The 14301-nt window shown below is 45.1% G+C and overlaps 1 pseudogene; it reads right to left on the bottom strand.

Annotated features, from left to right (window-relative positions):
- LOC110256989 lies at positions 5850–12235 on the bottom strand (annotated as a pseudogene).

Below are 14301 nucleotides of genomic sequence, written 5' to 3'. Positions count from 1 at the left end.
CTTATCTGTGAAGGTTTTGATTTCTCCTTCAAATCTGAATGAAAGCCTTGCTGGGTAGAGTAATCTTGGTTGGAGGTTTTTTCCTTTCATCACATTAAGTATATCATGCCACTCCCTTCTGGCTGCAGAGTTTCTGTTGAAAAATCTGTGGATAGCCTTATCAGGATTCCCGTGTATGTTAATTGTTTCTTTTCCCTAGCTGCTTTCAAGATTTTCTCTTGTCTTTAATTTTTGTCAGTTTGACTAGTATGTGTCTCAGGGTGTTCCTCCTTGGGTTTATTTTGTATGGTCCTCGTTGTGCTTCCTGGATTTGAGTGAGTGATTCCTTCCCCATGTTAGGTAAGTTTTCGGCTATTATCTCTTGGAATATTTTTTCTGTCCCCTTCTCTCTCTCTTCTCCTTCTGGCACCCCTATAATACGGATGTTGGTGCGTTTAACATTGTCTCAGAGTTCTCTGAGGCTCTCTTCATTTGTTTTCAATCTTTTTTCTCTTTTCTGTTCTGCATCCGCAATTTCCACTAATCTGTCCTCCACCTCGCTTATTTGTTCTTCTGCCTCTTGTATTCTGCTGTTAGCTGCTTCTAGTGAATTTTTTATTTCAGTTATTGTATTTTGCACCTCTTCGTGTTTAAGTTTTATATCTTGTATCTCTTTGCTCAGTGTTTCCTGTAAGTTATCCATCTTTGCCTCCAGTTTATTTCCAAAGTCTTGCATCAGCTTCAGAATTGACAGCCTAAATTTCCTAGAGGCTGAGAATCTCCTCATGGCTTAGCTGTTTTTCTGGGGTTTTTCCTTTCTCCCTCATCTGAGTTATAGTTCTCTGTCTTTTCATTTTTATAGGTTTTTGGTGTGGTGACCTTTTTACAGATAGTAAAGTTGTAGCCTCTGTTACTTCTGGTGTCTGCCCCCCTTGTGGCTGAAGTCAGTATGGGGGGCTGCTGTAGGCTTCCTGAAGAGAGGGGCTGATAACTGCCCACTGGTAGGTGGAGCTGATTCTAATCCCTCTGGATGGGATCAGAGGCAGCTGTGTGCCTGAGGGGTCTTTAGGTAGCCTGTTTACTGAGGGGTGGGCTGTGATCCCAACTGGATTGTTGTTTGCCCTGGGGCTTCTCAGCAGCTGCCTGACGGGTGGGGCCAGATTTTCCCAAAATGGTCACCTCCAGAGAAACATATGCTGATGAATATTCCTGAGAGCTTTGCTTTCAATGTCCTTCCCCCACACCACGCCACATTCACCCCTGTTTTCCCAGGATGTCCTCCAAGAACTGCGGTAAGGTTTGACCTGGATTCCTATGGAGATCTCGCTCTGCCCTGGGACCCAATGCATATGAAAGTCTGTGTGCGCCTTTTAAGAATGAGGTCTCCGTTTCCCCCAGTCCCGTGGAGCTCCTGCGCACAAGCCCCACTGGCTTTCAATGCCAGATGCTCCAGGGCCTCTTTCTCCCAGTGCCAGATCCCCACACATGAGAGTTTGATGTGTGGCTCAGAACTCTCACTCCTGTAGGTGAGTCTCTGTGAACCAGTTAGTTTCCAGTCTGTGGGGCTTCCCACCTGGGAGGTATGGGGTTGTTTATATCGTGAAATCGCCCCTCCTACCTCTTGATGTGGCCTCCTCTTTTTCTTCTGGAGTAGGGTATCTTTTTTAAGGTTTCCAGTCCATTTGGGTGGAGATTGCTCAGCCTTTAGTTGTGAATTTTGTTGTTTTTTGGAGAGAAGTTGAGCTCCAGTCCTTCTATTCTGCCGTCTTAATTCTCTCTTGAGAGAGAATGTTTCTTTTGTTTTTCTCCCATCTCTGATCTGTGTGGTTGGTAGGTTGGAACTTCCAGGATGGTCCTCAGAGATCTCTGCCTCCCGGTGTCATGTTGTTGTTAGTCCTCTTCCCTTGAGGGTGGGTTTGACTTTGTTACTTCCTTCTAATGAGTAGAATGTGGCAGAAGTGGTGATATGAGTCTCCCATTTTTAGGTTAGTGATCTAAAGACTGGCTTCTCATTTGATCTCTCTCCCTCTCTGTCTACCCTCTCCCCCTTCTCTGTTTCTCTCACCATTTTCTATGAGGCACAACAGCTTTTGCATTTTAAGGACAGCACCGTATAGAGAGAGGCACTTGGCAAGGAAGTGAGTTATCTAGTGAGGAACTGACATCTGTCCACAGCCACACGGAGAGCTTAGAAATGGATCTTTCCATTGACTGCAGCTGCAGTCAGTACTTTGACTGGATTCTCATAAGTAACCCTCAGAAGTATCCCCCAGATAAACTGTTCCCACACTGCAGATCCTCAGTAACTTTGTGAGATAATAGATTTGCTAAATCTGGGGATAGTTTGTCATGCATTAATGGACAACCAGAACAAATTTTGGTACCTGGAAGTGCTGCCATAACAAAATGCTAAAATGTGGGAGCAGCTTTGGAATCAGGTGGTGAACTTTGATGATGGTATTTGTGAAAGTCTAGAGTGTCTTGAGGGAGCTATTTATAGAAATTTCATGGTCTTTGATAAGAGCTTACAGGACAGGGAGGCTAATTTTATTGGAAACTGGATAGATGTAGATACTAGTTTTTGTTGTTGTGTTTTGTTTTTTTGTCTTTTTAGGCTGTACCTGTGGCATATGGAAGTTCAGCTAGGGGTCATGTCAGAGCTGTGGCCTCCAGCCTATGCCATAGCCACAGCAACGCTGGATCTGAGCTGCATCTGTGACCAACACCACAGCTTGTGTCAGTGCCACATCCTTAACCCACTGAGGTAGGCCAGGGATCAGTCTTCATTCTCAACCCACTGAGCCACAGTGGGAATTCCCAGATATGCCAGTTTTGTAGTGGCAGAAAGTTTTCTAATGCTATTTCCCATGTTAATGAAGAAAGTAGAAATTATGATTAAAGAATTGAGAAGTCTAGCTAAGATTTCCAAGCAAAGTGTTGGCAGTGCCACCTGTTGTCTTTTTGCTACTTACAGTAAAATATAAGAGGATATACATAAACTAAATTAAATACTGTTAAACACAAAGGAGCAAGGAATTTGTGGTTTTGAAAATTCTCAGCTTCTGGAGAAATGATAAATGATGCCAAAATTAATTGATGATCTCTAAGAAAATCTCAAACCCAGGGCACTGTTGGTAAAACTAGCAGAAATCAAGGCAAGGGTGTGACTGTGAAATCTTTTGTTAAGACCTTAGAAAGATCAAAAGTGGTTCCTCAGTCATAAAAACTCCTTCAAAAGAGAATAGGGTTGTGTCTCAAAGATCCTTTTACTCATACAGTAGCACCTCTGTGTAGCATAAGGACGTTGTGTCTCAGCAGAATGCCAGAGTATTCTGCTGAGCCTCAAGGAACCCCAAGATTTGCAGGGGACCTTTCAGGTTCTTAAAAATAATTAAATATGCAGAAGCATCCCCCCTAGCTGTGAGAAGAACAGTGATAAATAAGAGTGAGGAGAGCCTCTGGCCCCCAGAATTATATTGGCAGAAATCAGAGTGGGAGCTATTTAGCTAAAAACCTTTTATACTGTTCATGTGAAAGGAAAGATAGCTCAAATAACAGAACCAAGGTCCAAAGAGCAGAGCAGAGAGCCACAGAGAATTATTCCCAGGCCATCCAAACATAATTAGGGAATTTTCAGAATTTCCCAGCTGGATTTCAAAATTGCTATGGTCCAGTGACATCTTCCTACTTACCATTCACTTACTTTTTGAACAGGGATGTCTCGACACATTATTTTAGCCTTTTCCATCATTGCATGCTTGGTGTGTGGGGATGCAAATAACTTCTCTATAGTTTTGCACATGCACGTCTACAGATTGAGAAAAACTGTACTCAATGAGCCATAGTTAAGGAACCACGCCTGAGGAGCCTTGTCCACACCTGGGCCTAGTAGAAATGGTAAGATTCAAAACTGAGCAGAAGCAGTAATGGGAAGAGACTTGGGAGAACCCTGGGATAGAATGAGGAGTGTGTTATTCTTGTGGGATAGGAATGAATCAGGTGACTAGAACACAATGTGATGTTATTTCTGACGTTAGATTATTAAACAACTCGAGCTTCCATCTTGGGTTTTTCTTCTCACCATCTGCCTCTGTCCGTGTCTCCCTGTCTCTGTCTCTTCTTGCTTATTCTGCAATGCCATTGGTCACTGGAAGTACATCTTTTGAGCCCTGTCTGTCAACACATGAGTGATCTTGCGAGTGGATATCCCCCTGGTTGAGCCTTTAGATGACTGCATACCAGAATGACATTTTGAATTCTGCCTCATGAAAGACCTTGAGCTAGAACAACCCTAATAAGCTGCTTCTACATTCCTGACCCACAGAAACTATAAGAAGATAAATTTGTCATTTTGGTTGTTTTGTTTAGCCTCTAATTTGGGGGTAATTTATTAATCCATAAGAGATAACTAATAGAGCTATTTTAGTTCCTTTGCCTTCCTATGTAAATTTTAGAATTAACTCATAAATATGTACCACCAAAATGCTATGCGGATTTTGGGTTTGCATTGATTGAATCTATAGATCAAATTTAGGTGAACGGATTTCTCTCTCAATCTTTTTGAGACTAGGGAAGAATTTATTAAGATACATAAGTAAAATTCATAAAAAATGTTTATTTGGATACGTTAATGTAAAGAAAATTCTCTCTGACAAATTATACTAAATACACATGCTTCAAACTAGAGCAGATACTCGCAGTGCATGTAATCCGCAAAGAACTGGCATCTTCTATGGTACGTTCTCTGTAATAACTCCTGTTAATAAGTAAGAAAAAGACAAACACCACACTTTTAAAAAATGACAGAGGATATGAATAGGCAATTCATAGAGGAAGAACCCAGCAGAAGATAAGCAAATGAAACAATGCTTAGGGGAATGCATAATAAAAGAATCATAGGCAACCTGATAAAATTTACAGAGGCTAATAACACCAAAAATTGGGAGGTTGTGGAGAAACAGGGCCTACTCATGTACGTTACTAGACAGCATAAATTACAAAAATATACCAAGTGGCGAATATCTTGCATATTAATTTGGCAACATCTTAACAAAAAATGAAAATGCGCAAACCTGTGAGTTCTTCTAGACAGCTACCCTTGAGAAACACTCTTGCATTTGTGCACAAAATGACATATCGTAGAATGTCAATTGCTGCCTTCTATGTAATTGAGGAAAAGTTTGATTCTTCTCAGTAGGACATGGAGTATCATCTTAGACATTAAAATTAATAACAGATTTACATGGATCAGTATGAATAACACCTGGAAACACAACATCTATTTTTTCAATATAGTAAGTTTTATTAAATCTAATCTACTCCATCATTTCCTACTTCTTATTTTTGTTGATGGTAACCCTTCTACTGCTTCAAATCTACATTTTGGGTGCTTAATCACTTCAGTTTTACACAAGAGGGTTTTCTCCCCTGCTTCCCTACATCCCATTAAGTTCTTGTTCATATTCAGATCTCTAGCCATCTTGGCTCCATTGGGCCCTGGTAGATTAGTGCAAGTCTAAAAACTAATCTCAACTCTTCAGACAGCCCTAGAACCAATTCACTTCATCCCTAATACTGCAATATTTTTTGCTTCAAATGTCTTTCTACTTGTGCTAATTTTGTTAGGTTTATACTGAAGCATTTCATTTGGTGTTACTGTACAATTCCAATTGCTTATTGTTAGAACATATAAATATTATTGATTCTGCATGCCTACATTGTATCGTGCAACCTTGCTAAAATTATTTATGGTTCTATGAGAATCTTATAGATTCTTTGAAGTTTTCTGTATAAACAATCATGAAGTCTTCTTATCTGATATTACCTACTAAAGTTAAACATGTGAGCCAGCAATCTTAGTTTACTTGGTATATTTGTAATGTAGATTAGTGCTTACAACTGTCAAAAGATACGCAAAAGTTGCTCATAGCATCTTGAGTTATAATAGCCCCAAATGATCAGAGAAAGTACTTGAAATAATTTCAGTTTTTCTTAATTTACTGAGGCTTGATCTGTGGCCCAAGATGTGATCTATCCTGGAGAATATTCCATGTGCACTTGAGAAGTATATATATTCTGCTGCTTTGGGGTGGAATGTTCTATAAATATCAGTTAAGTCTACCTGATCTAGGGTGTAGAAAAATCCTAAAGACGCTGTCAGAAAACTGTTAGGACTCATCAATGAGTTTGATAAATTCACAGGATACAAAATTAATACATAGAAGTCTATTGCATTTCTACGTATAAAGTGAAAGATCAGGAAGAAACTAGGGAAACCATCCTATTTACCATTGTATCTAAATGAATAAAATACCTAGGAATCACATCAAAATCAATAAAATACCTAGGAATCACATCAAAATCAATAAAGTACCTAGTAATAAACCTACCTGAAGAGACAAAAGACCTGCACTCTGAAAAGCTATAAGACACTGATGAAAGAAACCAAAGAAGACACAAACGGATGGAAAGATATATCATTCTCTTGGATCAGAAGAATCAATATTGTCAAAATGACTGTACTACCTAAGGCAATCTACAGATTCAGTTCAATCCTTATCAGATTGCCAATGACATTCTTCACAGAACTGGAACAAAATATTTTGAAATTTGTGTGGAAAGACAAAAGACCCTGGGGAGAGTGTGGAGAAAAGGGAACCCTCCTTCGGTGTGGGTGGGAATGTAAATTGGTACAATCACTGTGGAAAACAGTATGGGGGTTCCTCAGAAAACTAAATATAGAGCTACTGTATGACCCAGCAATCCCACTCCTGGGCACATATCTGGACAAAACTTTCATTCAAAAATATACATGCACCCTATGTTCCTTGCAGCACCATTCGCAATAGCCAAGACATGGAAAAAACTTTAATGCCCATAAACAGATGAATGCATTAAGAAGATGTGGTACATGTATACAAGGGAATACCACTCAACCACAAAAAGGAGCAAAATAATGCCTTTTGCAGCAACATGGTTAGAACTAGGGATTCTCATACTAAGTAAGTCAAAAAGAGAAAGGCAAGTACCACATGATATAACTTAAATGTGGAGTCTAAAGTATGGCACAAATGAACCTGTCTACAGACAGAAACAGACTCACAGACGTGGAGAACAGGCTTGTGGTTGACAGGGAGGGGAAGGGAGAGGAGGTGGGATGGACGGGGAGTTTGGGGTTAGTCGATGCGAACTATTGCATTTGGAGTGGACGAGCCATGAGATCCTGTTCGATAGCACAGGGAGCTCTATCCCATCTCTTGGGACAACATGATGGACAACAGTATGAGGAAAAGTGTGCACGTTATGACTGCGTCCTGTCCTGTACAGCAGAAATCGGCAGAACACTGTATGTCATCTTATTCGTGTCACGTTAATAAAATAAATAAAGCCTCCCATCCATGAACATGGTGTATCTCTGTTTATTCAGTTCACCTTTCATGTTTTTCAGCAACATTAAACATTTTTTTTATAAAAATATTGTACATCATTGGAGCTCCTGCTGTGGCACAGTGGGTTCAGAATTCACCTGCAGTGGCTTGGGTTGCTGTGGAGGCATGGATTCCATCCCTGGCTTGGTGCAGTGGGTTAAAGGATCTGGTATTGCCATAGCCGTGGCTCAGATTCAGTCCCTGATCTGAGAACTTGCACATGCTATGGGTGGTGCAACCTTCAAACAAAATTGTATATCATTTGTTATATTTATTCATATTTACTGAGAAGTTTATATTATGATATTTTACTTTTTAAACATTCAACAAAAATTCTAAAATAGCACAAGAAGGGACAAGTAGCTAGCCCAATGGGGCAGAATAAGACTTTATTTATTTATTTATTTATTTGTCTTTTTTTTTTGCCATTTCTTGGTTGCTCTCACGGCATATGGAGGTTCCCAAGCTAGGGGTCTAATTGGAGCTGTAGCTGCAAGTCTACGCCAGAGCCACAGCAACGCTGGATCTGAGCCGCGTCTGTGACCTACACCATAGCTCCCGGCAATTTTGGATCGTTAACCCACTGAGCAAGGCCAGGGATTGAACCCTTAACCTCATGATTCCTAGTCGGATTTGTTAACCACTGCGCCACGACGGGAACTCCAGAATAAGACTGTAGAAACAGACCTGCATATACAGAGACAGTTGATTTATGATAAAGGTGAAACTAGGGAAAATATTTTAAAAATGGTTAGTAGAATAATCACATGGAAAAATGAATCCATACATCAAAAGAGCCAAAAAATTAATTTTATGTGAATTATAGATTCTAACATAGAAGACTAAGCAAAAAACCAAACCAAACCAAAACAAAAAACTCAAAAGACACTTCTGTAAGATAACCTCAAAGGGATATTTTTGTATCCAGCATAGGCAGTGTATCTTTGAGCATGCCACAGAATGAAGTAGCTGTGAAGGAAGTGACTGATAACTAACCTTATTAATGAATAAAAAATTAAAGTTCTGCACAAGTGTAAATATGGAAGCCACAAAGTGAGAGAAATATTTGCAAATCATATGACTGACAAAGGGCTCATCAAAATATGTCAAGAGTTTCTGTGGTCATTGCGAAAGAGAAAAAGCTGGTCAAAACATACGTATCTTACCTTCGTACCTTACTTCAAAAGGTACATTCAAAATTCTGCTAAATATATGAAAATATAGTCAAGCTCATTAGCCATAAGGGAGGGGGAAAATAACTTTGAGTCTCAATTAAATGAAATGTTATTCCTTAGACAAGGATTGTAACTTTTCTCATTACAAAAAAAACTATTATTTATTATTATACTTTGAATTTTGTGAAAAAATTGTGGAAATTTTTTTCTTTTTTTGTATAAGTAACTATGCAATATGCTTAATATACAAATGCCTAAAATATCTATGCAAAAAGAAATAAAAATGAAAGGTGGAGTGATGTATGACTACATACCCAGCAGAATGGCTAAAATCGATCCAACTGACAGAATGGCTGGTCCATGGTGGTGCATGCAGCAGGAGCTCTCACGCACTGTTCACGGGGACAAACACTGCTGTTCCATTTCAGTGAAACTGTTTGGAATTAACCAAAAAGGTCAACATTCAACTCATGAGAATGCCCACAGCAAGATATGTGGAGGAAATTCAGAGAGGCATTATGTTAAAAACCAGTAACTGGAGGCGAACCCACCGTCCATCAGTGGTGTGATGGATTGGTTGTGGTACCTGCATGTAGTGGATTCTTATAGAGTAGTGAAAGTTTTATTATATGCAATCACATGGATTAACTCACAACCATAATGTTAGCAAAAAAAAAAAAAAAAAAAAGTCACAAAAGAAGACAAACTGCATGGTTCTGGTTACCGGAATCTCACAGGAGGCAAAGCTAATCGAATGTTGGAGGCTGGACACGGGTTGACTCTGGAGGGCAAAGCCCAGAGCGAGGGAAGAGGGAGGTGGGAGTCGGGCGAATTTCTCAGGCTTGCTCTGGGTGGTGGCGACCTCCCCGGATGGACGTGACTTGAGTTTTTCTGCAGGTACAGAGAACCGTCTCTACATGCGTGTCTTCCATCCTGGGACTAGGAGGGTGGATGCTGTGGCCGAGGTCTGGGCCGTCCTCTCTCATGGAAAACGTCCTCCATGCCCTTGAGGTGGTGGAGCCAGAGCCCAAGGGCACTCCTGCCCCCGGGGGGAACCACTGCCTTGACCTCAGACCTGGCTGCTCCGTGAAAGGCCCTGTTTGTCAGACTGGAGCCACATGAGCCGAGCCTTTTCCCACTGACCCAAACTCACTGTGGAGAGCACCTTGGCCATTGTCCTTCGCTGCACATCCCTTTGGTGATGGTGCTGAAGACACACGGAAAAGAGGCAGAGCAGAGGGAGGGGCCCTGTCAGTGGACGCCTGTGTCTGGACAGCAAGAGAAGGCAAAGCCCTGCATGTGGGTGGGGGTCGGGGATGGAGGTAAAGTCCAGGAAAGCATGTTTTCCTTCTGCATTTGATCCATACGCCTGCATCTGCAGCCTTTCCTACTAAAACCCACAGGGTGGGCCAGAGAGCCGTGACACCTTGCAAGAGCCGCCCCTGCCTTCTGCTCTGTTTAGTCAGGCTTCACGTGCTATGAACCACTGCTCCTCGGTGAACACAGAGTCCTGGGTGCACAACAAACTTTTCCACCTCTGCTTCTCACACTCAGTGAGTGTCTGGTTCAAAAACACCTTCAGGCAGCACTGGATGAATAGATGAGTGAGTCCCCAACACACACTGTTCCACTTGGAAGTGGAAGAGGTTTGGGGGCCGCATCGTCCTCTGTCTCGCTGAGCCCTCGGTCCTGCCCAGAGGATACTGTCTCTCCCAGGTCACCATCCCTCAGGGGGCTGTGTGCTTGTGCCCAGTCTCCACAGGGCCTCCTTCACCTCCTTGTTCCGCAGGCTGTAGATGAGGGGGTTGAGCACGGGGATGACCAGGGTGTAGAAGACAGAGACCACCTTGCCCTGCTCCATGGACTCCACCGCTCCCGGCTGGGCATACATGACAAAGACGGTCCCATAAAAGAGGGACACGGCCGTCATGTGGGAGCCACAGGTGGAGAAGAGCTTGTGTCTGCCTGCTCCCGAGCGCATCCTCAGGATGGTCACGGTGATGTAGGCATAGGAGATGAGGACCCCGAGGTGGTGCCCACGATGATGAGCCCGCAGATGCCAAACAGGACCAGCTCACTGATGGCTGTGTCAGCACAGGCAGCAGGAGCAGCGGGGGCACATCGCAGAAGAAGTGGTCGATGTGGTTGGAGCTGCAGAAGGGGAGGCTGAATGTGAAGCTGGTCTGCAGGATGGCATTGAGGCAGCCTCCACCGTAGCAGCCCAGGACCAGGCGGGCACAGGCTGATGGGCACATGGTGATGGGATAGTGAAGGGGGCTGCAGATGGCCAGGAAGCGGTCATAGGCCATCACAGTCAAGAGGAATCCTCATGTGATCATCAGAGAGATGAAGAAGAACTGGGTGGCACAGCCTGCAAAGGAGATGACCTTGGCTGAGGACAGGACGTTGGCCAGGGCCTTGGGGTAGATGACAGATGAGTAGCACAGGTCCAGGAAGGAGAGGTTCCTGAGGAAGAAGTACATCGGGGAGTGCAGACGGGCGTCCAGGGTGATGACCACGATCATGGTGAGGTTCCCCAGGACGGCGGCCAAGTACAGGGCCAGGAAGAGGGCAAAGAGCAGGGCCTGGGTCTGCAGCCCACCCTGAAACCCCTCCAGCACAAACTCCTGCAGAGGCTTCCCCGAGAGGGTTCCATTTCTGTGGGGTGTCATGGCCCTGAGCTGGGGACAGGTGCAGAGAGCAGGTGGGAGGCAGTGCGAGGGAGCAGGTCAAGCTCACAGGTCATCCTTCCCTTGGAGCAGGGGGACATTTGAGCATCTCATTGCACCCTGACCAAGACACCACCAGCTGCCGAGTCCTCCTTCCAGATGCGCTCAGACTGGCCTGAAATGGAAAACATTGCCTGGATTCACTACTTCATAAATGTGCAGATAGCACTCAGGGGGAGACTCTGAGCTTAGCTCAGAGTTTTCAAATGGGAAACACCCACACTCTTAGGGTGGAGGAGGGTTGCGGAGCTGAGAGCCTCCGGCGTTGAATGGTGTTGAAGCCACCTGTGTCCTTTGAGAGAAGTGATCTCCTGCCCCTCGAGGGTGCTGCTGAATTGTGCTGTGTCCACTCTTTGCCTAGGTATCTACTCCTGCCCTTTCTCTGCCTTATTAACTCATTCATCAATCTCAGAAATGTTAGTTGAGCACCTCCTGCTCCCCAGGACTCGACCTAATGTTGCCTCCATCCGCAGACCAGTCTGGAAGGAGAGCAAAGCGAAGCCCTCACGAGCACACGTGGGTCTTTGCTACCTGTGTCCCCTGCAGACCCCAAGCCCTCTCTCAGCATCTCTGCCCCTGTACTTGGGCCACGGTGGCTTTCTGTCAGCAGAGATCTCTGCAGCTTGGAGGTTCTCAGGGGCTTCCTGCCAATGATCAGCCTCTTTGCCAAATCATGGGATGGGAAGAGCCCAGTTCCCCGGTCTGAAGAGCACTACGATAGGGGCTGTGACACTTTCCGGAGATGGGAGTGTCCTCTCCATTGTTGTCACTGGCGACCTGCCCCCCAAACACTGCACCTCCCTCCAGGGCTGCATCCTTTGGGCAGGATGCTCCTTTTCCATTTGAAAGTAGAGAGATCTGGGGTTCGGTCTTGTTCCTTCTGGAATTCTCTTAGCCTTTTCTGCTCCCTGCCTTTGTCACAGCAGAGACCATTCAGAAGGTCAGAGCACGGCTCTGCCTCGGATAAAAGTTATAAACCAGGGTGGTTTTGAAGGGGCTGTGCTGACTGGAGCATGGGTGGAGTGGTGAACGGGGTCTGCTCTGTATCCCCCTAGTAGCACCCCAGTGGACCCGGCTGCCCCAGGGCTCATTCACCCGCAGTGGGGGCAGCGTGGCCCAGCTGTTCACCCCCACAGCCTAGGAAGATTTTTCTGTGGTGAACTGAGGTTTTGAGTTTGTATTACCTAACCATCTCTCCTGGAAATCCCTTAACTTGATAAAAGAGCACCTGCATAGGTTCTCCTTGTGATAGAAGCTGAACATAAATAGATATTTCCATCCACGAAGCCATGTTCTTTTTTTCCTTTCTCAACAACCAACAAGCAGGGATCTCCAGCCTGCTGAGATTACCAGGCATCCCCGGCCGTCGATGACATGCACAGGCCTTTGATCCAATCCTAAGGAATGGGCTCAAGGGGATGGATGCCAGCTGGGCAGTTGTGACCCTCTGCAGTGGAACGTCCCCTGTTCTAACGCTCATTGCTAATCCTCCTTACTGACAGTGAGGTCCAGGAACCAGGAGCTTCACCACATGGTTACAGTGCGGCTGGTTAGAAATGCAGAAGCTCTAACCCCATCCCACCTTTGCTCTCAGAACTTGCTATTGGAAGTTCCAGTGTGGCTTAGCAAGTGGTCAACCCGACTAGTGTCCACGAAGATGCCAGTTAGATCCCTGGCCTCGTTCAGTGGGTTAAGGATCTGGCATTACCGTGAGTTGTGGTGCAGGTCGTAGACATGGCTCAGATCCCATGCTGATGTGGCTGCTGCTGTGGCTCCAATTCAGCCCCTAGCCTCGGAAATTGCATATGCCACAGGTGCAGCCCTCAAAGGAAACAAACCCCAAAAACAAACTTGCTATTGAACAAGTTGCCCAGAGGACTCATCTACCGGTTAATTTGAAGAGGCACTGCTTTCAACCACCTTGAAGCTGAGGTCAGGGTTACCAAGGCAAGACAGTGGACTTAATTCCGGGTGCTGAGCACAAGCACTGAGTGCTCCCTGCAGACAGAACCCCGCTGCCTCCCTCACATACCAGTCTCCTTCAACTCCTGGCAGCCCTGATGGGTGGCTACCTTGACCTTACCTTTTTCAGGTGAGGGTCCTCCCTCATCTGGGTCACACAGCCAGGACCTGGTCTCCCAGAGCCTCCTAAGCTCCTGAAAATGGGTGGGCACCAAGGACGCCTGCCTCTTTCCCGTCTGGCCCCCTGTGCATGAGGTGAGAGTGAGAATGGGGAGAAAGAGGGCACCAGGGATTCCAGTGAGAGTCTGGCCAGGTGTTTGAGGCAGGGAGCTCCTGGGACGTGGGGCAAGCAATGGAGAGGATGAGCTCAGCTCAGCTGCCCTCCAAGTCCCGTCCCATTATCTGTGATGCAGCTCGGGTGCCTGCACCACGGGGCCACTCTGCTGGGGAAGGTGCTTTTCACCTGGCACAGCTGGGAGCCAAGGTCACAAATGGCCAATTAGGGCACTTGGGCTTCCGAGTGCACTGGGACTCCCAACTCTCTGGGTCCCAGGAAGCTGCTATGCTGTGGCCAGTCTTCCCCTGACCCGTCTCCCAACCCAAGACAGGGAGCCATGAAGCCTAAAGTCCATCAGGGAGCCTGGGGGAACCAAGAGGAGACAAACACAGACAATGTAGAGGGACCCAGAGCCGCTTCCTGGAAAGGTCTCCCCAGGCAGCAGGTGTGACCTCCCGGTCCACAGGCCTTGCTCCTCCTCCCCACGTGTGCGGGATGGTGTAAGTGGGGCTGACATGCAGGAAATATTTCCCTGGGGCACCAGCAAATGTTTCTGTGCTTCAAGGAGTCCTGCACTCAATCCTGATCGAGTAAATGTGTCTATTTAACAATAGTTTAATCTGAGGTAGAAATCAAAGAGCAAAGTACAAAGCCTGTATATGTTTAATTCAAAAATATAGAGGGTATGTAAAGAAAAATTGTAAAGGCTGTATTGCAAACATGCTAAGAAAAAGAAGGCAGGCATCACTCAA

The sequence above is a fragment of the Sus scrofa genome, chromosome 15 (assembly GCF_000003025.6).
Source record: "Sus scrofa isolate TJ Tabasco breed Duroc chromosome 15, Sscrofa11.1, whole genome shotgun sequence".
In the NCBI taxonomy this organism is placed as follows: domain Eukaryota; kingdom Metazoa; phylum Chordata; class Mammalia; order Artiodactyla; family Suidae; genus Sus; species Sus scrofa.
Note: the sequence above shows the minus strand (reverse complement) of the source record. Positions and strands in the feature narration are given on the sequence as shown.